The sequence below is a fragment of the Aedes albopictus genome, chromosome 1 (assembly GCF_035046485.1).
Source record: "Aedes albopictus strain Foshan chromosome 1, AalbF5, whole genome shotgun sequence".
NCBI classification, from domain to species: domain Eukaryota; kingdom Metazoa; phylum Arthropoda; class Insecta; order Diptera; family Culicidae; genus Aedes; species Aedes albopictus.
In genome coordinates, this window is record NC_085136.1 from 274784824 (window position 1) to 274809487 (window position 24664).

General features: G+C 41.5%; 2 protein-coding genes across 27 annotated transcripts in view; one reads left to right on the forward strand and one right to left on the reverse strand.

Moving 5' to 3' along the window:
• LOC109429300 (E3 ubiquitin-protein transferase MAEA) overlaps positions 1-24664 on the reverse strand; it is a 331826-nt gene that overhangs the window by 217110 nt on the left and 90052 nt on the right. The gene's annotated exons all lie outside the window — the stretch shown is intronic.
• Positions 1-24664, forward strand: part of LOC109429301 (C-terminal-binding protein) — a 377738-nt gene that overhangs the window by 175259 nt on the left and 177815 nt on the right. For 2 of the 26 annotated variants that reach the window (XM_062846795.1, XM_062846794.1), the window contains exon 2: positions 17807-17875. The exons of the other annotated variants lie outside the window; for them this stretch is intronic. The gene's annotated coding sequence lies outside the window, so the exon portion shown is untranslated. The remainder of the gene's footprint in view (positions 1-17806; positions 17876-24664) is intronic. 26 annotated transcript variants of the gene reach the window in all.

Below are 24664 nucleotides of genomic sequence, written 5' to 3' on the forward strand. Positions count from 1 at the left end.
AAATATTCTTACCGAATGCATCGCTTCCATTAGCGTCATCGAGCATCTTCTCTCTTGATTGCGCTCTCGTATCGAACCGGGCAAGAGAATGAACAGCATTTCGGGGAGCGTTCCCGATCATGTTGGTTCATGAAATGTTACATTCGCGAATGTATCACTTGCTGAGCATGGACCATTCAGTGGTTCGCGATAAAAATCCACACACTGTGTACATGCTTCTGAAAACATCAAGCGTTCAATAAAAGTTTTATAAAACATAACAAAAATTAAAACTTCTTTCTAAAAAAATATCCTTGTACAATCTCTAGGAGAATATTTGATATAGCCTTTGTCCTTTGAGCGAAAAGTCTTTGAGAAATTTGGATAGGATGCTGATAAAATTTTGAATGAATAAATGAATTGCCCCAAGAATAAATTAAAATTAAAAATTATGAAATTGTGGATGAGTAATTCTGGTGAAAACATTTTTACAATTTAAGAATAGTTAGGTAGTGAAAAACAATTGAAAGAATATTTGAAGGGATTTTTAGTATCTGATGGAATTTCTCAAAGCACGCCTATTGTAGCTCATAAAAATATTTCTAATATTTTGTTTGAAAGATTTCTGTTGTTTTCCATGAAGTTCTTGGATGTACTCATTTATTGAACTTGTGAATAAAAATGTTCGGAGAAAACTGGAGTAAGGTATCGGGAATATCCCTTTTTGGCGAAGCTTTAGCAGAAGTCCCTGGCAAAACTCCTGGTTCAGCAAATTCTCGAGAATTTTGAGTATTCGTAGTTTCTAGTTAAACTACCAATTGAAATTCTCGCGGGAGTTCCAGTGAGTATTCCAAAGCATCTGGAGCAATATAGTTGTATGATTTATGGAAATAAATAATTCCCAAATAATGAATCTGCCTCTACAATTTGGGGGAAATACTTTCTCAAAAATTAATCTTTCAGGAATTCCTGGAGAAATTCTTGACATATCTGAAAATGTGATCAGAAATTAAATCTCTGAAAGCTTCATATTGCTATCGCTGATGAAATAACTAAATGCTAGACGAGTATCAGACAAAATCTAAGATTTCTTTGATCTCTCAAATTTCTCCTAGAATTTACGATTCCAGCATAAGTAACCTGCCTGACTTTCTGCAGTAGCCATCTACGGTACCATAAGGTTCGCCACTGGTTTTCTATAAAATATCTTGAAAATGACCATCAAAAATACTACACTGAAGATTTCCCTAGAAATCGTTTCCAAAATTCTTTCACGAGTAATCTTTTCAGATATTCCACCAGATGTTTACCCAGTATTTTTTTTCTGGGCATTCTGTTATTGCCTATTACCAAACTTACCAAGAGTTTTCAGAAGAGTTTGGGAATATTGCTAAGAAATCCACTAATAGGAAGTTCGTAAATCCTATAATCATACTGAGAATTTCGACCCCCTCATGATTATCTTTTTTTTATTTTTATTTGCTTAAACAACTGCATAATTTGTACTAGTTGATCATCTATGAATTTAAGGAATGTTTAATGAAGATGTCGTAATTTCAATGCCCATCATTGGATACGAGACAAACAACACATAACTTATTTTCAAGTTCATATGAATACTATGTTAAATCCAAGGGTTTGATAATATTCAATATTAATTCTCTTAAATTTCTCTTAGTAAGTTACGTTTTTTTGTTACCGGGGCCCGTGGCGCAGTGGCTACACGTTCGCTTCATAAGCGGATGGTCATGGGTTCGATCCCAGCCCCGGCACTTCGTCAGTTGCTCTTCCCCCCGAGAGCGGCTGGAACCTGACCCTCTTCTAAGCTCTCATAGCTCAAACGGACCCGGATAATTGGATATCGGCGAACGGCAACCCATAATGGACGACCCCCAATCGGACTGGATCAGGAACAACAGCCACCATCATTTTATCATCGTGTTCATCATTCTACCAAGGACAGGGTAGGAAAGTGAAAGCTGCACAAAGGCAAACCAGTAGTAGAATAAGAATATAATAGAATACATTTAGGCGCTGTACAAATGTAAGTGCAACCGCCAATTGAAATCGCTCACGTAGTGCCCTAGTGGACAAAAAGAGCTGTAAAAATAGGTTAAGAGGTTAAAAAAAAAGTAACATCTAATTTTCCCTGTAAATCATTCTATTTTAGAATCGGGAAAATTTTCAAAAACCCATCGGGAAAACCGGGAAAAACTCGGGAATTTTATTTTCCGCTCTGAGTGGCCACCCTGAGCATCATCTTCGCCGGTCTTGGGTGATGTTCCTTCAGTTTCCCCAAACGTGTAGAGATCGCAGATCTTCTTCAAACCGCGTTATTTAAGAAGAAACTTCGTAAGTCACGGTAGATGTAGACCTGACTATGCCACGCGAGTTTTTGAAAAAAAAACGCGGATTCTTTTACGACGGTTTTTGAAATAACGCGTTTTTTTTACGACGGTTTTTGAAATAACGCGTTTTTTAGGACGGATCACGTAAAAAACCCGCGTAAAAACATCAGTGTATTCGCATCTCTGTACACTTGGTACACGCACAAAAATAAATTGTAAACACAATTGAATTCTAGTTCAAATCAACCGATTTTTCACTTTACTTTAGCGATGAACTGATTTCTAGTTTAAACTGAACTGTTCTATTGTTCAATAATACAAATATTTTCATTTGTCAAATTTTTTGACAGTTTGTTAGAACAAACAGAGTTTTGGTAGTTTTAACATAAAATAACGGATTGTTTTGAGCGACTTCACTTTTGCCACTATAACAAAGCCGGAATGTGATTGTGTTGGTGATGGCAGCTGCAGCGGCAGCTCCGAAATCTATTTTTAGACGCTCGGCGAGCGGATGGAAAGGACACCAAATAAAATAAGCAAAAAGACGAAACCGGCCAACTTTTTGTGTATGCTGTTTTGAGTACCTGCGCGTTATCCATCACGGCCTAAACTGCACTTGGAAGTTAGAGTGATGGATTTGCTACACTTTCTACGCGCTGAGATGAATCAGTCTCGGGCTGAAAATCTCATAAATAAGACATAAAAAAACTTTCCACGTTGTAGCGATGCTGGGTAAGAATTTTAAAGATGTGTGAGATCTGTACGCATTTTGTTAAAACAAATGAAGTTTTTAACGTAATATGGAATGATGGCAATTGGTTGTTTTGATCGATAAACTCTGAGTAAGAACAAATAAATATGGCTTTGGAATAAGTAAATGCTGCGTTTGAAAATCAACCATGCGTTTTATTGTTTTAAACAAGCTTCATTTTTCTGAGCTTGATTGACCGCCCGCAGTTGCTACTCCAGTATCGCCAGATCAGCTCACACAAGGAACCAATGAGATAGTTGCTTGAAACTAACAGGCATCTTCGGTGTGTGAGCGTTGGTGGTCTTGTATTTTTAGGCGACAATGGCGCCTGCTGCGTCAGGTTGCAGGTCAATGGGGAAGGGGAGGGAAGTGATGATTGCAATCGCTTGCCCACATCAGGCCGTTGAATCCTCTGCGCCTGCACAAGGTCATGCGGATGTTGGCGTGTTGGTGGGAAATGTTTATTTTTGGCACATGGATCATGCATTAGTGCAAGGATGCCAGGCATAAAGCGATAGATTGTGTGAAGATTACTGTGAAGCGGCACAGTCCGCTTGGTTGCATAACTTGTAGGCGTTATATGATAGATTGACACTGTGTTGTGATGAAAGTTGGAAGGAAGGGAAACGGCTTTTTTCAATTCGTTTTTGGTTCTAGCGATCGCTACGAACATACGAATATACATAAGATGTATATGTAGGAGAGAGTGAGGGTGAGAGAGAAAGTAGATTGAAAGATACAAAGTAGGAGGAAAGGGACGAGCCAGGGATTGAACCCAGGACCTTCTGCATATGAATCAGAAGCGGTAGCCACTAGACCACCAAGCTCGTCTTAAACAAGCTTCATTTTTCTGCGTGTAAAACTCGTGATTCATGCGTTTGCGCCACACTCCCTTTTCTTATTTCCCACCGAGAATTGTCCGCAGCACTTTGCGCTCAAAAAACTCCGAAAGCTTTTCGGTCTATCTCCTTTAACGTTCACGCCTCGTGATCGTACAGGGCAACCGGAAGAATCAGCATCTTATATAGAGCGAGTTTCGTTTGCGATGCCAAGTTACGGGACCTAAGCTGGTTACGCAATCCGTAAAAGGCTTTATTCGCAGCTGAAATACTCCTTTTCACTTCACGGTAAACGTCATTGTCACATGTCACAAGTGTTCCAAGATGAATTCTTCAACAACGTCAAACACATCCCCATTAAGCACTACCTCAGCCCTAACACCACTAGGCCTGCCTCTGTCTCTACCCGCTATCATGTACTTCGTCTAGGAAAAGTTGATCGTCAAGCATATCCTCGTTGTCTCTCTCTCTTCAAGAAACCATAAGCTTCCTCCACTGCCCTACGTTGCGCGTATCTGCTTATTTAGTTTCGCCAGGAAACCATGTTCTGACATTATCTTTTCACTGAGTCGTACGCTGCTTTTACATCAATGAACATCTTCGAATGAGTGTAATCAGTTTCGTACCTTTTAATTCCGCCCTATTTGCTCATCCTTTGACAGATACGCGTATTTCGACTACCACTTGTAATCTTCCTCAGTGTCAGTTATCCACTCTGTGACATTGAGGAAGACTACAAGTGGTAGTCGAAATATGCGTATCTGTCAAAGGATAAGCAAATAGGGCGGAATTAAAAGGTACGAAACTGATTACACTCATTCGAAGAGGGTATACTGCTTAGAGGGTTCGTAAAGTCGGTACAAGATCAATTAACAGATTGAGGGTCTGCAAGTATACCCGAAATATATCTAGGATCATCCGCAGATTAAACATTTGATCCGTCGTTGATCGGCCCTGGCGAAAACCAGCCTGGTATTCGTCGACGAAGGACTCCTCAAGAGGTTGTTGAGCAGGACACACGACAGTATCGTATATGCCGAATTTGAAAGGGTAATCCCTATGTAGTTGGCGCACTCTAGTATGTGCCCTTGCCCTTTTTAGTAGATTGAGCATATGAGGCCATCTAACCATCTGGTAGGCAATTCTTCATCTCCCCAAATCTTTTCAAAAATCTGGTGGATTGATTGATGTAGCTGCTCGCTTCCGTGCTTAAGAAGTTCGACCAGAATCTCGCCCTTCCCAGCAACCATGCTGTTTTTCAGCTCCTTAGGGCCCTCATCCAGTGTTGTGGATCCACTGCTTGATCCATTATGGCAATCCAATCCTGTTCCTGGGTGCTCCTTCACTGCTACCATTCAACAAATCTTCGAAGTGTTCCTTCCGCCTGGCTACCACCAATGTTTTGTCTGCCAGCAAATTTCCTTTCCGATTAAAGCACATGGCGGGCACTGGTGCAGTCTTCTTCCGCGGACAGTTGCATAAAACCTCCGCATATCGTTCCTATCCATACTGTCCTGTGCTTCAACAATCACACTCTCTTCATGCTGTCTTTTTTTGCTGCGGTGGATTCGTTCCTCTGCTGCTCATGCCACCCTGTATCGCCTGTATCGGCCACTAGCACTCGACTTCTGGCTGTATTCTTTTCGTTAGTCACTCGTTGACACTCCTCGTCGAACCAATCATTCCGTTGGCGTCGCTGAGCGGTACCTATCACCTCTTGCGCTTTATGGATAAACCCCCATAATCTGTTGACATCTCCAAATCCGTTGGTCTCCTCTATGCTCTTTCAGCTTCTGATGGTACTCTGTAGCAACCCCTTCGACTGACCAGCGTTGGAAATTAGTAGTTGATACCAAATTGGCCATGATGCGTTAGGCGAGCTGCAAGAATAAATTCTATCATTATTGGTCGGTGTTAAGATAGACGGGAATTAGATGAAAACCCTACTTTATATTATCCACATAGTGCACACGTAGTGCAGAGTAATGAATCTATAAGATTCCTGGTCACTATGAGGCTAGTACTGTAGTTAACCACAACCATTTGGAGCCTTTAAGCTCAGTGCATTTCTTGTGAATCATCCCAAGTATCATTTGGATGTTGTTTTGACCAGTTAGTTCTGTAGGGGGTTTTAAAACCGTCATAACACCAAAACTTTTTATTGTTTTATGATGGTTCAAATAACCTCTTCTAGTCTATTTGGATAAAACATGTTACATGGGACTTCATTCTATATTTACGTTTATGTTCACGTCAAATTCTAACGTCCTAGTCTATTGTGTAGATCAACTAGAATTCTTCTGACCTTGATCTTCAAAGATGGTTGCGTTTCTGTTTCAGTGCTTTTTGTGCGCCGATTTTTTGGGAGCATGTCTTTATACCATATTGATACCCACATTATTGAGGTTAGGATAAAGTGTTCATGGCCAACCAGAAAATCGTGAGTTGTTTTGAAAGTCAGTCGTTGTAGTGGCCATGTTGGGATTTTAACTAGCTTATCCTTAATAAAGTTAAGAATTCTCGAAGATGCACATTGAGAACGGTAAGCTACTCTCATGTTCCATTTGTTGGTTATGACACGAATGCCACAATAATGGTAAAGTGTCGTTAATAAATAGTAATAATAATAATAATTTGTTGGTTCCTTGGGCAATTTTGACTGTTCTGCTCAATCACGGATTAGCAACTACGAACTGTGCGCCGTACGGTCATGCTCATGCTTTACATTTTTTTTTATGGATTTATCGATAAATTCAGAATCAACTTGTTGATCATCGGATAGTTCTTGATGTTATGATCAACTTTGCCGATGACAATGTTTTCTATGTAGCCTGAGTCTCTTGAAACCGAAGTTAAATTTATCAGACTCACTAGTGCCATCTAGCAGAGAAACTTAGAATCGACTAGTTAACAATAGGATTTGCCGAAAAGTACGCACTCGACCCAAGAAAGGTTTCAACTTGTACTAGGTACACTACGAATTGCAAAACCACGCTTGTTGTTCACATCCCGAGGGTGATGCTAGTGGCAATGGCTGTTGACGCGCCTGTTAGGATAGGTGGTATCATGTTCACTAGAGCCATCTTTTGGAGCAAATATGTTCTAAATCACTATTACAAGCAGTGTGCGCAAAATATGACACCGCAAGCGAAAAATAGGCAACAAAGAAGGCACGGCAACAACGCTTTGTTTTTTCGTTAGCAGATAATGACAAAATCGCTCCCGAGTTTGTTCACAACAAAAACGGTAGGAATATTTGTCTTGTTCTATTCACATCGTGATTTTCGCATTTTCATCCAAATGCTCATGAATTCGATGATGTGGGGGGAAAATTTCAGCCGAAACGCCGAAATATCGGCACACGCACGGCAAGCGATATTTGTTTTATTGCTCTTATCGCTTGACATGCGTTTGTTGCGGAGCGCCTTTGTTACCGACATGCACCGCTTAGGACAAAGCGTTTGTTTTTCGGCGTGATCCGTTTTTCGTACCCTGATTACAAGTTTTATTTTGTGTTAAATGTACTATTTTAACTTGTAAGCATTTGTCCAAGTTTAATGCACATTTATTGTGCTCTGGAGTAATAGAGCACTATGAGATTTCAGCAATCTCATTTTGATGGCCTACTTTCAGGCCATTCCTTACAAAAATCAACTATCAGATATAATAATCGTCATACATGCAAATGTATCTCAAAATGATCTGACTTTGCTGAAGATATTGTCTATTCGGTTGGAATCAAGACATACATTCAATCAAAAATTAATTGCCATTTTCTTGGTCCACAAGTGTCGCAACTGTTTCGCATCTTGTGCGCCGTGTTGCTGACAACAACGGGAAGGATGCGCACTACTTTTGACATGATTCAAAAACGTCGCGAGTTGGGTCGCGTCGCGACTTAAGATTGTGCGACGTCCGGTTTGGTGGCGGCCCGACAATAAGTCTGCTGGAGCATGCTTCATGCTACCTTGAGAAGAAAATTTCTTTTATGCTCAACTGATTTTATTTGAAAGTTATGGATTTCACACAAAAGACGCGACGCGATACAAGACATAACACGTATGTATTGTTCTTATAATTGTCAAAGAAGATTAAAATTTCTTTTACGTCGACCGTATTCGGGCGTGATCTAGCCCATCTCCAGATCAATGTCCGACTGACTGTGTTGGTTTTCGTAAGTTGTTCGTACACGTCCAAAAAACGAAGAGATATTACTGTATTGTCAGGTCAACGTTCTTGTAAGAACGATAAGACATCGCGTCGCGTCTCGTGTGTGTCGTGAAGTTCTTACGTTAGCATAGGTAAACTATAAAAGTTAATAGTGTTATGGGTTTCAGTTTTGAGAGGAACAATTCAAAAAAAGATTCATAAGTTTTCATCCGACGTTTCAGTCACTTTTTTAGCCTTTCTGAAGGAATTACCTGTTTATCGACTGGAAATTATATGTTTTTGGAGGATTTGGCGCGACGTTTCGGCCTAATTTGAATAAGCCTTGAAAAAGCCCAAATAAATTAGGCTGAAACGTCGGGCAATGCCAATTTAACCGTTTGGTTTCCTAAGACTGAGAAAGCCAAATCATCCATCAAAAAGTAAATTATAGGTACCTATTTTACTTTTTGATGTGCTCTTTTACTAGGCTGCCTTTTCGCGTGAACAACGACAACAACTCGTTCCTACACCTTCACATCTGGTATCACTCGGAAAATAAACATTCTATTACACCAACGCTGTTTGAAATGTAATCAAACACAGTTTATTTTCAGAAAGAAGTATTTCAAAAATTTCCGAATACCTTCTCGTGTGCGTAAGTATGTATGCTCTGCGAATTTCGCCACTACCACAGGTGCTACATTCTACATGTGCTGTGCAGTGCACCCGATGGGTGGCGACCCCTAACGCCACCACCCGTGTGGCGTGTACATACATATTTCGCTGCCTCTCGAATGACGTCACGGCCGGCCGGCGGCGGCAAGTTCGCCGAATTGGAACTTTCCACGCCGTTGTTGATTGTCATTAAGAAAATGAATGCGCGAAAAATTCCAAAATTATGTTACCGCATGGCTTGCGCGGGCGCGCAATACCGCGCAACGCACGCGCGCCATCTCGGCGCAGTTCGTCGATCTGATGGGTGATGAATGGATGACGGACGGGCGGACAGCGAAACGACGACGGGGGATGATTGGTGCGTAAATTAAGGTGCGAATGCTCTCGTCATAGGTACATGCGCCAATGGAGCGACGGAAGGGGTTTAATCCGTTGTTCAATAGGCCCGATAACTCACCGGGACGTACGGATGGCTTCGTGATCGATGTTAATCGGATTTGATACGTTGATTGATATGTGAGACGCACTAGGCGGTGTGTGCCTGGCTGGCTGCACCGGCGGGTGATGATTGTTTGTGCAAATGTGAAAGATGGGAGCTCACTGCATGTGGTGTGGCGGCAAATATCAGGTTTCTACAGACGCGCGCAGCAACTGTCTGTCTGCACAAGCACAGTTAGTCGATGACTTGACGACTTTGGCAGAAGGTTATTTTTGAAGCAGCTTGATTGGAGTTAGTCCTTCGATTTGTGACGGATTTAGGATATTAGGGTTATTGAAGCTAGTCTGAAATTAAGATTGATTTATCAGCTGTCGGCGTTGATTTTTTAATTTCCTGGCCAACGTTTCGATCCAAAGTATGGCATCTTCTTCAGGGCTCCGATTGATTATCAATTAAAGATATAAAAAGCTCTTGTTGTTGGATAGGTCGTCATGAGAAATTGTGTAAGCCGATAACTGATCTCAGTGATGCCTATATCTTCAAAAGATTTATTTAATACGACTCATTTACTGCAATGGCAGCTCGTGTTCCACCAATTGAGCAAACAAACATCCCTCAACTATCAATCCTTTACACTACACCACCACGTCAGGTCAGAGGTTATCTCATACCGCGTTGTCTGCTCAGTCCATGTGTTCTCCGTACAACCTGCTCGGTGGGGTAACAAAGTCCATCTCATCAATCCGCCACCGTCCGTCATCGCTTCCTCAAACGCGCGCGTGATTGCACCGCGCCGAGAACCAATTTCACAAATCCAAACATAATTTGATTTCTAATTGGGGGTGCTGCTGCTGCAGCAGCAGCAGCAAGGGGGAAAGCGGACAACCGGCACCGTCAGCAATAGTCCGTCACACAGCCGGCTAAAATTTACTAAGAGTAAGCAGTTTTTTCGCTTGTGGCCGAAGGGCAGTGTTTCGCAGCTCTTCACCGGACCGGTCCTCGCTTTCAGGACCAGACGCAGAACGCAAACGGCTGTCGAGGAGAGTCGAGCTTTGTCAGCAAATCAAGGCCAACGGCGTTTGTCGTCCAGCAGCGTGGAGCGGGTACCGCCTCTGTATCTGCTGCAACATTGTCCGTCCATTACCTATGTTATTGTGCCAGCTACCGAACTCCGCCGCTCGCTTGTTCCCCTGAGGCACGTTCTGGACGGGGAGGATTTGAAAGGGCAACATTATAAAATAACACGACGAGCTTGCAAAAAAAAAAAAATAAACTGCATACTTCTGCAGAACATTTTTATCATGTCAGCAGCTCAAAGAAGAGCGCTCACGTCAGCACTTGGGGTTGGTATCAGCACACAAAGGAACACCCATCGGCCGTTGGCACAGTGGTTTGAAATGGGCGGAATTGAAGAATATAATACCTTGTTCAGTTAATCGATAGTACATTTGAAATTTTCTAGGATATATGCCCTCAGAGGAACATAGAGCGCTATCAGTTTCAACGTTTGCTACGTGTAGCGGAATTATTAATTGTCACAAGTGCTGAAGTTCCGTCGTCTGTCACCTAAAACGAATGAGTTCGTGGGAAGTTATCAAGCCGGCTTCATCGACGGCCGGTCGACAACGGACCAGATCTTCACCGTACGGCAAATCCTCCAGAAACGCCGTGAATACCAGGTCCCAACGCATCACCTGTTCATCGACTTCAAAGCGGCATACGACAGTATCGACCGCGCTGAGCTATGAAAAATCATGGACGAAAACGGCTTTCTTGGGAAGCTGACTAGACTGATTAAAGCAACGATGGACGGTGTGCAAAACTGCGTAAGGGTGAACTATCCAGTTTATTCGAACCTCGCCGAGGACTGCGACAAGGTGACGGACTCTCATGCCTACTCTGCAACATCGCTCTGGGAGGTGTGATGCGACGAGTCGGGCTCAACAGTCGGGGAACGATTTTCACAAAATCCGGTCAATTTGTGTGCTTTGCGGACGACATGGACATTATTGCCAGAACATTTGGAACGGTGGCAGAGCTGTACACCCGCCTGAAACGCGAAGCAGCAAAGGTCGGACTGGACTGGTGGTGAATACCTCAAAAACAGAGTACATGCTAGTAGGCGGAACCGAACACGGCCGGAGTAATGTTACGATAGACGGGGATACTTTCGAGGTGGTGGAGGAATTCGTCTACCTAGGATCCTTACTGACGGCTGACAACAACGTGAGCCGTGGAATTCAGAGGCGCATCATCAGCGGAAGTCGGGCCTACTACGGGCTCCAGAAGAAACTGCGATCGAAAAAGATTCACCCACGCATCAAATGTGTCATGTAAAAAACGTTAACAAGACCGGTGGTCCTCTACGGACACGAGACATGGACCATGCTGGAGGAGGACCTGCAAGCAGTGCTGAAAAATCCATTTCGTCATATCTAAATTGAATCACCTACAGTTCATTTTAGAACCTGAACCTGAGAATATGGTATATAAAAAACTTGTGCGGCTTGACCAGTTCTGCAAGAAAATCATGGAAAAACCGCTATTTTTCGAATATTTAAGGTAAATGTCACGGACTACCTTCGAAAAATGCAAATGATATTCACGTTGAATTTAGATATGACGAAATGAAATTTTCAGCACTGCCTGCAAGCACTCGGAGTTTTCGAGCGACGCGTGCTAAGGACGATCTTCGGCGGTGTGCAGGAGAACGGTGTGTGGCGGTGAAGGATGAACCACGAGCTCGCTGCACTTTACGGCGAACCCAGCATCCAGAAGGTGGCTATAGCCGGAAGGATACGGTGGGTAGGGTATGTTGCAAGAATGCCGGACAACAACCCTGCAAAGCTGGTGTTTGCTACTAATCCAGTTGGCACAAGGAGCCGTGGAGCGCAGAGAGCACAATGGGCGGACCAGGTGGAGCGTGACCTGTCCTAAATGTGATGTTTAACAAATGAATGTGTGCATGTAAGTGCTGAAGTTCTGAGCTTGAGAATATAGTTAGGAATTCCTGGCAAAGACTTCTAAGAAGATTAAGGGTCCTAGGTGGCTATGTAACATTGACAATAAAAGCTGAAGCGAGTCGAGGACTGCGTCCCAGAACAATTTGGAAGACCAAGCCTGGATATTCCTTAAGAGCATAACAATTCAATGCCATCATCGATTGATCAATCAAGGAGGTTCAGTGGACTTCAATTATAATGTTACACAAATGTAGACCTGAAGTTCTGAGTTCCATAGTAGTTAAGCTAAACTATTGAGGGCAACAAAGATATTCTGAAATGGCTCTTGAAATGTTGAAAACTTCTGTTGGAGCCGTAGATCTCAAGGACTCAAATCCATGACAGTTGCAGCGACCCAGTTTACCCCAAAAGTATGTACAACGCCTACAAGACATCGGAGAAAGTTCAGTGCACATGGCTATTTTTTTCACGTTACTGAGTGCAGGGGAATAACCACCATCATAAGCTAGGATGTAAAATTTTGATATCCAGAGTAGTTAAAATGAATATTGAAAAAATGTCTTGGAAAGGCTATAAGAATTCCAAGAGGATCATGGACCTTGTAACAATACAATTTAAAGCGGCAAATAATAGTTTCTTGTTGCGGCTGTAGATGTCAACCATTGTGCTCAAAGACCATTTGAAAGACGCCTCTGGTCCCAAGGTAGTTTGGTTGGCCCGTATTACAACAAATGGGCCTTCGATTGCCAGAAGGTTCAAAGATTTTAGTGGGGGATGTAACTGTAAAAAATGCTTCAACAGTTGTGCAGGTCACGAACTGTACTCCGTAAATGTTTGACCAATTCAGATTATCTCAAAAGTATTATCATTACCGATTTATGTATATTCAATGAGATTGAGCGTGGTTGGCCATGTAACATTATTTTCAGTAGAGCTTTTGTCTCAAGGGTAGATCTGAGGCTTTGAGGGCTAAGCTCTTAGGACAATTTGAACGACAGAGAGCCCCAAAAGCATTCTACAATGTCTTTTGATGTATGAGGTTTAGTTAGCATGGTTGATCATGTTGCGTTACTATTTGTAGAGGAAATAGCCAACGTTACCAGTGCAAATCCGATGTTCTGAGCTTCAAGGTTTTTTTTTATCTGTATTAACGAGATTTTTAGCCCTAGGCTAGTTCATCTCGGGACCCACGCTTTACTTCCCTACCGAAGGAAGAACTCACATTTTGCGAGTTTGTCGGGAGTGGGATTCGATCCCAGGTCCTCGGCGTGATAGTCAAGTGTTCTAACCATCACACCAGGTCCGCTCCACTGCTTCAAGGTTGTTTGGATGACCTAGAATGTCCCAGAGGTACTTTGAAATGGCTGTCAGCATTCTAAGAGGGAAACCACTACTACTACAACTAGAAGACAGTACAAACAACTCGAAAGAGCTCCTGCCGTGCGCTAGAGGTATCTTGTCTCCTGAGTTCTGCCGTATTCACTCTTTTTTTATTTGACTCTACGCTAGATTGTTTTAAGATCATTTCAGGGGAGATCCAGTAGGTCTTGGAGGTTAATGAGGGATTGAAGATGAATTTCAGTTGTAGTTTTGCCGGGAAAATTCTGGCGCGTTTCAAGGGTGTCACGGGCATTTAATGTATTTGCAGGAGTGTTTCAAAGAGGGTTTTGGGCCCTTTTCCAAACCATTCAAGGGGTTTCCGAGAGTACCTCAAGAAACTCCTAGGGGGTTTCAGGTAGCATTTCATGGCGTTTCAAGGTGTTTGAGAGCTTTTTGGGAGCTTCACATGGGCGTTTCAATGACGTTTCATAGGAGGGGAGCTCAAGGGGGTTTGAGAGTGTTTTAGGAGTTTTCAGGGATCCTACTAGGAGTTTCGGGAGCTTCAAGAAGTCTCTAGAGCGCTCCTTGTGCTTTCAGGAGTGCTTCAAAAGAGTCGTAGAGGCTTCAGGGCGTTTCAAGGTGTTTTTGTGACGTTTCAGAGAGATTCAGAAGCGCTTCAGTGGTTTTAGGATCGTTTAGTGGGTCCTAAGAGGTTTTCAGGTCGTTTGAAAACGGGGCTGAAAGTCTCTCAAATAAAGATAAATCAATCAATCAATCGTTTGAAAACGTTCAAGGGACGTTTCAAAGGGTTTCAGAAATGTGTCAAGAGAGTAGGGTCTTGGGCATACTTTACGACGTTTCGCGAAACTAAAGGAGCACTTCAGAAACGATTCAGCGGTTTAAGGGTGTTTGAGAGCGTTTCAAGGAGTTTGAGGGACGGTCCCAGGAGGCGAATTTGACGTTTCGAGGTTTTGAGGTCAAGTGTTTTCCCAAATACTTGTAATTCACTTGTTACAGAACAGTCACGTCGGCGCAGGTTTTTGTGGCGCAGAAGTCACTGTGACTTACTTCTAACAAATAATCACTTACTTGCCAAAAGTAAGTCACAGTGATTTCTGCGCAACAAAAACCTGCGCCGCCGTGAATCTTCTGTGACAAGTGTGTTACTTGAATTATGAGAATGTCAAGACAGCTGTGGTGTTCCATAGCCCTGGAGTGTTGCAACCCTTGGAACCTTCCAGGAATTCTTCTGTAACCGTTCCTGAAACTTCCTGAAACTCCTTGAACCCCTTGAAACGTTCCTAAAAACTTCTTGAACCCCCTGAAATGTTCCTGAAACCGCTAGAGGTAGAGATGCTCTTAAACATCCATAAACACCCTGGAACACCCCTGAAAACTTCCTGGAAACCCCTAAAACATCCTTGAAGCCCCTTGAAAGTCCTTGGAAACCCTCTGGAGCGCCATTAATACAAAAATCAGGATCCTGAGATGGAAATTTTATAAGTATTTTTTTGTGTTTGTTGAAATCACCAACAAATGCACTGTGAAAAGCACAGTTCCAAACACTGTGCATTACTTTCAGCAACGGAAAGAGTAGAGCAGAGTAGTCTCTTGTACAATTACGAAAGTATTCACTCATTCGTCTCTATCTCTCGTCAAAAAAACGGGAGATAATTACTTGAAGTTGTGTGTAGCACAAGTTTTTTTGCAGCGCACTGGATGTGTCGAGAATCCCTGATGAGAGTCATGAATTCTTGTTGGTTGTGTAACGTTACTATTTATAGGGAAAATAATTACTAGTACAGTTATAGATGTCAAGAAATGACAGTTTGCACGTTCCTGATTATTTATACACTGAAGGTTTTTTTTTTAAACAAGTTATTTAAAAAAAACGTCGTAAAAAACAGCGTTATTTAAAAAACGTAGTTGAAAACCGCGATTTTTTAAAAAACACGCGTGTAATAGTCAAGTCTACATCTATTGAACCGGTTTTTTACAATTGTTTTACGCTTCACTATTACTGTCGTAAAAAAAAACTTCAGTGTTTTTTTTTTTTTTTCAAATAGCTGTGTAACCTCCTAAAACTTCTTGAATCCCCATGAAAACCCAAAAACATCTTGAAGCACTCTGATAGCTTCGTGAAACCCGTAGAGACGCTCCTAAACATCAATAAAAGCTTCTGAAACATGCCTAAATACCCTGAAACATCCTTGAAAACCTCCTGGGATGCAGTAAAACATCTTTAAAGCCCCCTGGAAGTCCTTGGAACTCCTCTGAAGCGCCACTAAACAAAAATCTTCATCGAAACCCCTGCAATCCCCTAGGATCTGTAGTGTCTATAATATATAAGTCCATGGATAACCATTAAGGACAAACGTCTTTAAATCCTGCTTCAACAGTGCATCAAAAATTCAAACGCACAAATCTCTGGAAGCAAGCTTCACACATCAGTGCATTTCATTATTCTGTTCTGGCTCACTCGTAACAAGCTTAAAATAAGAAGATCAGGTGCGTTGGTTTCGTTTACGAAGTGATTTGTGCCCTTGAAATCGTGAGTAGGTGCCAAAGTCGGCCATTGTGGCGGCCATTTTGGGATTCTTAAAAGTCTGTCCTTAAACTTTGACGAAGACGATATCTCTCTAAGTAATCAGCATCATTAAACTTTCATGGCTATTTTTTCGAACGATTCCAGAAGTTCGAATAAACAAACAAATAAAGACTGTTAGGAAATAGTAACTCAGCAAAAAAAGAGACGTTTGTTAGATGAATCTCTGCAAAACGTTTTCCGAATCTCAGTAATGAACTGTCAAAATTGCTGAGATCTTGATATTCCAGTTGTTTGCTGATTACTCCGCTGTGTAAATCTCGGCAAAAAAAACGAAAAATGCTGATATCTTGGCAATATAAATTAAGCTTGTACAATTATTGTTTTATTTCATAATAAGGTACCTGTTCAGTGAACAGCTTGAACAGATCGACGCGTTACTTTGTCAATAAAAGCTTTGCTAACTCAACTTTTACCGCTTCTGTCTACCAGTGATATTACTAGCACGCTGCATTGATATTAGGCAAAATCGCGCGTTCATTATTCCTGGATTGTGTAACTTTTTTAGATGAATTTGTCACCTTAGGTGAATTCGGCCCAACGGTTGCTAGTAAGTCGTGTTTCGAACCACTACGCAACGGACGCTAGCAATAACGGTGGCGCGGTAAAGCATTGTAATCCGACTGAGCTGCAGTAGCCCAGCCGTTCAATGATACAGAATACAACGGAAAAAAAAGACTCCGATGCGTCATTATGCGGACACCGTTGGACCTTTTTCTCGAAACAGATTTGGAGTTTTTTTTCAATTGTTTGCGATGTTTGTTTTCAGGAATTGAGAGATGTTTACAGGCTTGCAGCTTTTCAAGGTTACTCCGATGAGTAGATTGCACCAAAAGTCTATCAAAAGTACAGGTCACGCCATTTTGAAAGGATTGTGTTTACTATGCTAAAATTCCATCAGTGCATGTATAAGATATTATCATAATAAACAATTCTTTGTATGGACCTTAACGATTCATTTGTGCACCGGAAACATTATCCGCATTCCGAGATACCTAGCTGCTCCAGCTCCAATTAAGGCGATTTGTTGATCTTTCATCAACTGGGTAATTTGGTCAAGGTAGTTGAAGCGCGTCTCTCAACTCGAGGACCAAAGTTCGAATCAAGTTGCAGCAATATTTTCTTTTTTTTTGTTACTTTCAGCTGACAGTGGCTATCGTTGGTGTCTGAGTAATGCAGTTTTGCTAAACAGTTTCGGAATGGTTGCTGAGTCATTTTGAATGTCGCTTTTTTATTTTACTGTGCATGAAACGCATGGTTGATCATCGGTGATACCATCAATTCACCGATGATAACCACTCCTCGTTATGCTTATCGCTCGCTCGCAGTAGTAGCAGCGCAGCTGTCTTCGTTTTTTTGCCACAATTTTATTACTTTTTTGTCTTCATGCCGCTGCGACCGGCAGTTTGCCGCCTTATTATTGCAGTTCTATTTCTGCTGTCTGTTGATGGGGCGCATTTTATTGGACTGACTGGGATAGCCACTGCTGGCAGCAAAGATATGTATCAAGGTTTGACGGACGGATAGACGTGATACGAATGGTCGATGGGTGCGATAACCTGTGGTGGTCGTTCTCATTGCGTCCAATAAAAGACGTACCTACGTACATGTTGAGATGTTGACTGTATTCGACGGAAGTGACTTCATTTTTTATATTTGCACTACTCGATTCGCAATGAATGATACCAATGTGATTTACTAATATTTGTTTTTCTTTTTTTTTTCTTCCTTCTTCCAGGTATGTAATCGCAAATCGGATTTAGTGTTTTGTCCCATTTGAACCGTGACCATCTGAGCAGAATCTAAGGTTTGTCTACACTCTACAACTCAAAATTTGAAGAATTCAATCCCCGGGAAAATAAGGAATGTAATTATGCTTTAGACACGCAAATCTCGACAAAGAATCGTATGAACATAACGGATAACTTGGATAACTTCTACATAACTCTACTGCTATTGTAGACTCGATGGCTAACGCATGACTTTATTCTGAAAAGGTTGTGAGTTCTAGCCCCGTCTGAAGGTGTAGTTTTTAATCTCAGACTGAAGTAGAAAAAAAAACGTTTGTTTTCAGTATCCTACCCAAAACCCATAAAACAACGTTTACAACGTCTCGCAGATTCCAACTACGTTATTTGCATACCTGATCACACGCCTATTAATTGCTGTGAACAGGCGGCAGCAGCACCAGCAACCTGTGAGAAAACAAGCTGATTCATAGTCCTAGGCCGTTTTAGTTTCTGTCTCCATTTGCCGCCACTAAAACATCACTTTAGTCCTAACTTTGTTTCGAGCTTTGATGCCGACGCAACAGCCCCGGCACATAATGGTAGTTTTTACTGATGACGGTCAGCAAACCGGTTTCGATTTTACTACCGTCCGTCGTTGTTGTTTGATTAGCGTACTGCCGCTATGATAAGCTTGCTGATTGATCAATCTACAGAAGGAGGCACACCACTACACTGCGGTGGGTGAGGTGCCCGAGTGCGTGATGTGGCGGCGTTGTAATAATTGGCATTCAAGTTGTATAATTATCGTGTCGCAGACACGGAGGCAGAGCACGAAGCAGATGATAATTTGCTGACATTCACAAGTCGGTTGACCACTCCTGAGTAGAAAAAAAATGCTCAATTTTATCAGTATTACAGTTACATATCAGCAGAATTCTATTTGAACATTGAAGCTTCTGAACTCCCACAGTTTCGATAGAAGCTTCGGAATTCCTAAAGCTTCTTGGAAGCTGTGGTCAAATCTCAATCATTTCCAACCTCTGACAAGACTCGAAACGTAATTCGTAACGTAACGAAAACTCGTAAATTTTTAAACGTAAGTGGATAATTAAAGTTTGATCAAAATAATAACATGAAACGAGCTCACCAACTAGTTAATCTTCTTACACAATGACGATACCTAACACTACTAAGTGAAGAGTTCACTTGTACGAAATAATGTGTAACTGCTACAAGACTCTGAATTCAGAAAACTGTGAACTTGATTTTTAAATTGATGATTCAACTTCGAGTGTTAAAAGTAGTATGAAACGAGCTCACCAACCGATTTTTTCACACAGTGATAGTATAAAACTAGCGTACCTATAAAAAGATAAGATTAGATAAGATAAGAAAAGATAAGTTAACCAGAGAAATACGCATTATGGAAAATTTAAAAATGCTACCCTAGTCCAGCAAATTTTTCCTTCTTTTACGTATTAATTTTCTTCTGCTTTTCTGCAAATAACCATTTTGTATATGTATATTGACACTTAATGCCCAAGGAAGTCAAGGAAATTTCCATTACGAAAAGCTCCAGAACCCTTGAACATCAGCCCTTGAACACGCATTTACTGCCTCGGCCCTTCAGAAAAGTCGTTGACTTCTATTTGCAGTAACAAAATAATAACACGGAACGAGCTCACCAATCGATTGTATCTTCTTTCACATAGCTATTCTTGATCACCGTATGAAATCTAAAAGTATAGATTTCTTCCTCTTTTTGCCTTGGTTTAACATCTCAACTAGGGCGAAGCCTGCTTCGAAAGATTTCACAAAGGTATATGCGAGGAGGAAGTCGTAGTCCTACGTCAAAATTAATGCAAGATAATTCAGTGTGACAAAGTATAAAATACGACCATAGAGCGAAATTTGGGGCTTTGCTTACCTAGCAATGTCCAGCGACGGGAAACAACAGTGTTATAAGCACCCGTTGTATCAACGCTTTTTTTTTTCTTTATTCGGATATAAAATTTCCGATAATTTTGAGCGAGCACCGAAGAAAGAGTGCTAACTTTCTTTAACATCAAATTCGAGCGATCGTCGTCGTCATCGTTGTCGTTGTCGCCAAGGGAGCTAAGAAAGAAGCCACGCTCGTGTTGCAAAAGTAAGTTCGTAACTAAACTAAAAACTCATTACAAATTTTCTCTTACTGGGAAAAGTTTTTGCCAGCTTCGTCCCGCGCCGCGCTGGGACGAGCGGTGAGTTCTGTTCTGGCTTTCCCGAGCTGCAGTGGATGACAAACTAATTTTCCATGTAACAATCCCAAAATATTTCTGGTCACCAAAATTTTGAACACTATATTATTGCTCTTCGTGACCGAGAGGAAATTTTGAATTGAACTACTGCAGATTCTGCGCTTAGAAGAGAACCTATTCCTTTTGGTACTGAAATAAAAATTAAGTGTGTTACATGAAAATGATCGGGCAAATTTGTTTTATCTCAAAGAAAATGTAAAACTTAACTGCTCAAGCTGAGCTGGAACCACAGAATAGGGGTGATACACAAATTATGTCACGCAAAAATCTACCTTTTTCAACCCCTCCTACCCCCTATGTCACACTTTTTGTATAAGACCTCACTACTTTTTGTATGGGTTGTCACGTTTTGCAAACAACCCCCCCCCTCCCCCCTAAGAGCGTGACGTAATTTGTGCACGGCCCCATATCAGTATGCAAGATTTTAAATTCATTATTGCAATTTTTTGAGTAAAGTTATTAGGTTAAAAAGCGCTCTCCGACCTGTGCAACCTGTTCACCGAACCGATCAGCAAACACGAACACAAACTGATCGGTTCAGTGAACAGGTTGCACAGGTAGTAGCGGCGCTTTTTATTAAAAGCTTTGCTTTATGTTCTGTCTACCAGTGATCATCTCAGCTCATCCAAGAACCTGTGAAATTCGATTTGGTGTCTCTTTTTGGACATTTCAAATAATGTTTGTTATTGAACTATTTTGAGAGACTGTCAAATGAACCTCTAAAAATGTTGCGCCAGTTTTTTTTTACCTAAAAATTGCTACATTATTTTTACTTCGTCCTGGTCGGACACCTCCCAAGGGTTTCCCTACGCGGCGGAATAAGAGGCAACAAAGTCAAAGCGAGAGATGGCATGGGTTCTGGGCGTTTCGAATGGAAAAGCCGCCGCCTGTTTCTTGTCCCGAATGAACGCGCGCTTAAGAAACGGCATCGCGCTCCTTAGGATTCATCAGCTCAGCTGCCTAGCTGCCTAGTTGGCTGGCTGGATAATGGGATGACGTTAGCGTCGGCGTTGAGCTGGAAAGTTCTCTAGCATCTGCTAGCGGGAAGCGGCAAAAGTTGAATTAGAAGAAAATAGTTTTCCAGGCGCGACTTGAAAGTTTTATCATTTTCTTATTACGACGACGGGCGTTAGGGAAAAGTTAGTTTTTCTTTCTTTCTTCGGTTGTTCAATTCTGGGTGTTTTACATTGTTGGAGGCGAAGAATGATGGCCGACTGGGTAGCAGTTGGTAATTACTGAGCACTCTTTCCTTCTCGGATGGATTATGAAAGTGCAGATTTCTTAAGGAAGATTTTTTTAGACGTTTGTTTAAGCAAATTCTACAATTTTCAGAATTGTTATCATAATGTAACATTTAGATTTCTAATCAAAAATCGTTGTATGCCGTTTTTGGACGCAGCAGGCTGCATAACAGAATCCGACCAAAATAGACGACTGTCCAATACTAATGTTTTCACCCTAGTGGAAAAATTGCTAAATTAAAAACGTTTCCCAAGTGGTCCAACTCGCTAATGTTATATTCAGGTGACCCAAAACTATTGAATGGCAATTAGTATGGTTCAAACGCGTACAAGCCTGATCAGTTGATTTAATTAATTTGATGGGCTCAAGCGCCAATAAGCGTTACGGAGCCGAAGGTAAAAAAATCTTATAAATCAATAATTGAGTTCATGTACTGTAAATAGAAATAAAACATATTCGGAAATTAGCAATACAATGCATTGCATACATAGCCAATCACGAAGAATAAATTTTCTAAGGCTGGGTACTTGTGGAACGTCGAAAGGTTTGTCCGCATTCAAGCTGGTGCGTGTTCAACTAATTTCATATGATTTACACTCTGCGAGATTCAAAGTAAAAACCTAATCTACAGAATCCTCAATAAATAAGTAGCCGTATCATAAACGTTTTTTGGTCGCTCTTTAGCTCTATTAACTCAATCCGACCAACAACCGAAAAAAAATCCATCCCCGGAAAAACATACAGAGAAAGTTTGCCCCAAGGGAGGGAACTCACAATTGAGAGAAAGAAAAGTCCTTCAGAGTAACGAAAACTCTATTCGTAACATATCCTCAACCACGCTTCAGGCACCACCGAACCCATGGCGGTCGGTCGAAGAGGAAACCTTCTAAGCGATTCCAGAACGAACGACGTCGCCAGAGCCGCTGTCGAACAGTTGTGCAACAATTTCCGACCAAACTATTTAACTTTAAGAAAACTTTTTAAACTTTTCTCAAAACAATTACAACTTCCATGGAGCCATTTTGCTTGCTGTAGGGCCCGACACGACAAGTTGGCTCGACCGGCAACAGAAGCGAACCAAAGTGGGGAGTTGATGGTCCTGTGGGGATGTGCCGTACTGGTACTAGATGCTTCATTGAAGAGGGCAAACTTTTCCGTTTTACCTCGTCTGCTTCTCCTCGCGGTCGCTCTCGGCGAACGTTGGGGGAACACCATCAAAGTTGTGTCTCTTCAATGTGTTCCCCATCGAGTACGGGGTAAAAATGTGCAAAAATACATTGAACTAGCTGGCAGTAAATTGGTTGTTTTTGTTTGGAATTTGATTGGTCACTGCATACTAAGAAAGCAAAGCTTTAAAAGATTTTTTTTCCTTACCTGAATCATGGTCATCAGCTTGTTTGGGTTCTAAAATTGTTCTTGGCATTTTTTTATGTTAGTTCTAATGGCGGAAATCAATCTCAATCAACCGAAGATTATTCATTCAAAACTATCAGTTATCTTCTTCTAAGTTCTAAGATGACAATAAAAAGTTAATATAAATAATAAAGCATTACCATCAAACGTTAATAAGTCCACTTCGGTTCGGTAAAAAATGTGTGGAACAATGGTGCTGGTGCACAGATGAACAGTTTCACTAGTTTTCTTCTAAGATATGAATCTAAAGTTTGCCATCAGCATTGTTAATAAAATATATAAGGTCATCTCGATTTCAAGAGATCAATGATCGATGATCAAGAGATTCGTTGAACAGTTGTGCTGGTGAACAGTTGAACAGTTTCACTAAATCACGTGAACAGTCTAGTCGAAACCCGAAGTAAATTTAAACATCAAGAAACTGAGCCCAATTCTCAACACGCTCAATAAAGTTCCTCATCTTGTACAACTCCCGTCGTGGTTGATTTATCTAACAGCAACTAAAGCGATTCAACTTTAACTTTTACCATGCCTACACATATACGCCGTTCAGCAGACGCCGATCCTATGTGTATCTCCGTACCGGCACGCTCCAATCATCGGAATTCTGCCTACTGGCAAAACTTTCCGACTCGAGGAACATTATGGCGCAAAGTTTTGCCATTGCCTCGTGTCGCGCCTTTCTCTTTCATCCCAACAGCTGACTTGACTCTCCGCCGTCGGTCTTTTCTGGGCTGGACTGCGCTGGAAAAGCCCAGTTTAAACCCCCGTAGTTTTCCCGCAGTAGCAAATCCTCTGCTCTCTTGTCTGACTGCGACCCTGAGCCCCAACCCGGACGATGTACGGCAAGTCAGCAGGACTGGGAACGGGGTTTCCTCCCGGGACGCAAAGTTCTCGTCTAACTTTTTTCCCTTTTTTATTCTGCTCCACTCAAAGTTGTTTTCCCAGTCAACTTTTCCCATCCGCCCTTTTTCTCACGCGCTGCTACACCGTTGTCGTCGCTACGTCGCCACCGGAAAAGTTTTCCTCCTCTTTCCCTTGCACGGCACCAACGGAAACTTTTCCGTGAGTTTCTGGACTAGCACAGTGGGTATGTGTAGTTGTAAAAATGTGTTATGTATGTTTTGTTCAGATGTGAACAGTTTTGACTCTTGACACTTGAATTTGGCCTCTGTCAAGAGCAATTACTCTTGACAGTAAGGCGCCTGTTAAAACTGGGTTTAAAGTCAGTTATGCTTTACTAAAATGCAGCTAAAGTTATGAGTTTCTATTATGCCTTAAATTGGGTTTCAAATTGCAAATTATAGGCGAGTGTTTGGCATTTGAAGAGGGCTATAATAAAACCTGTAAGAATCTGTGATTCTCTGTTAAAACTATCATAATGCATAAAAAACTGTTTTCATCCGAGTTGTTCAGACCCTTGCAACAATCTTAACTCTTGAAACTAGAAAGGGTTATGAAAACCATCATTAAACCAAAAGGTTTAACATTGGTTTTATGACAGTCGTTATAACCTCCTTAAGCTTTTTAAAGGCCTAACAACTAAAGTTAGGCTTTTAAGTTCCTCAAAATCTTGAAGTTGTTTTAATTTTTGATTTTGATTATCACAGCTTCTATAAAACCAAACATGATAGTTGAGCTCCATTATGTTTTGTATTTCTCGTGGAAATTTAAATCTTGAAAATTCAGCGTTTTTTATGTATTATTCGCTTTCAATGACTCGTGAATTTCCATCATTGTACGTGAACTGAGTATTCAAAAATTGATTTTACCCAACAGTTATCGTTCCCGGACACATTGTCATTCGGAGAAATCGAGACAAAACCCGAACAACTTTACTTTTCGAAAAACGATAGGTTTCCTTCACGCGCGCGGTGACAAAGAGGCTGGCTGGTTGCGAGGACCTAGAAGTGA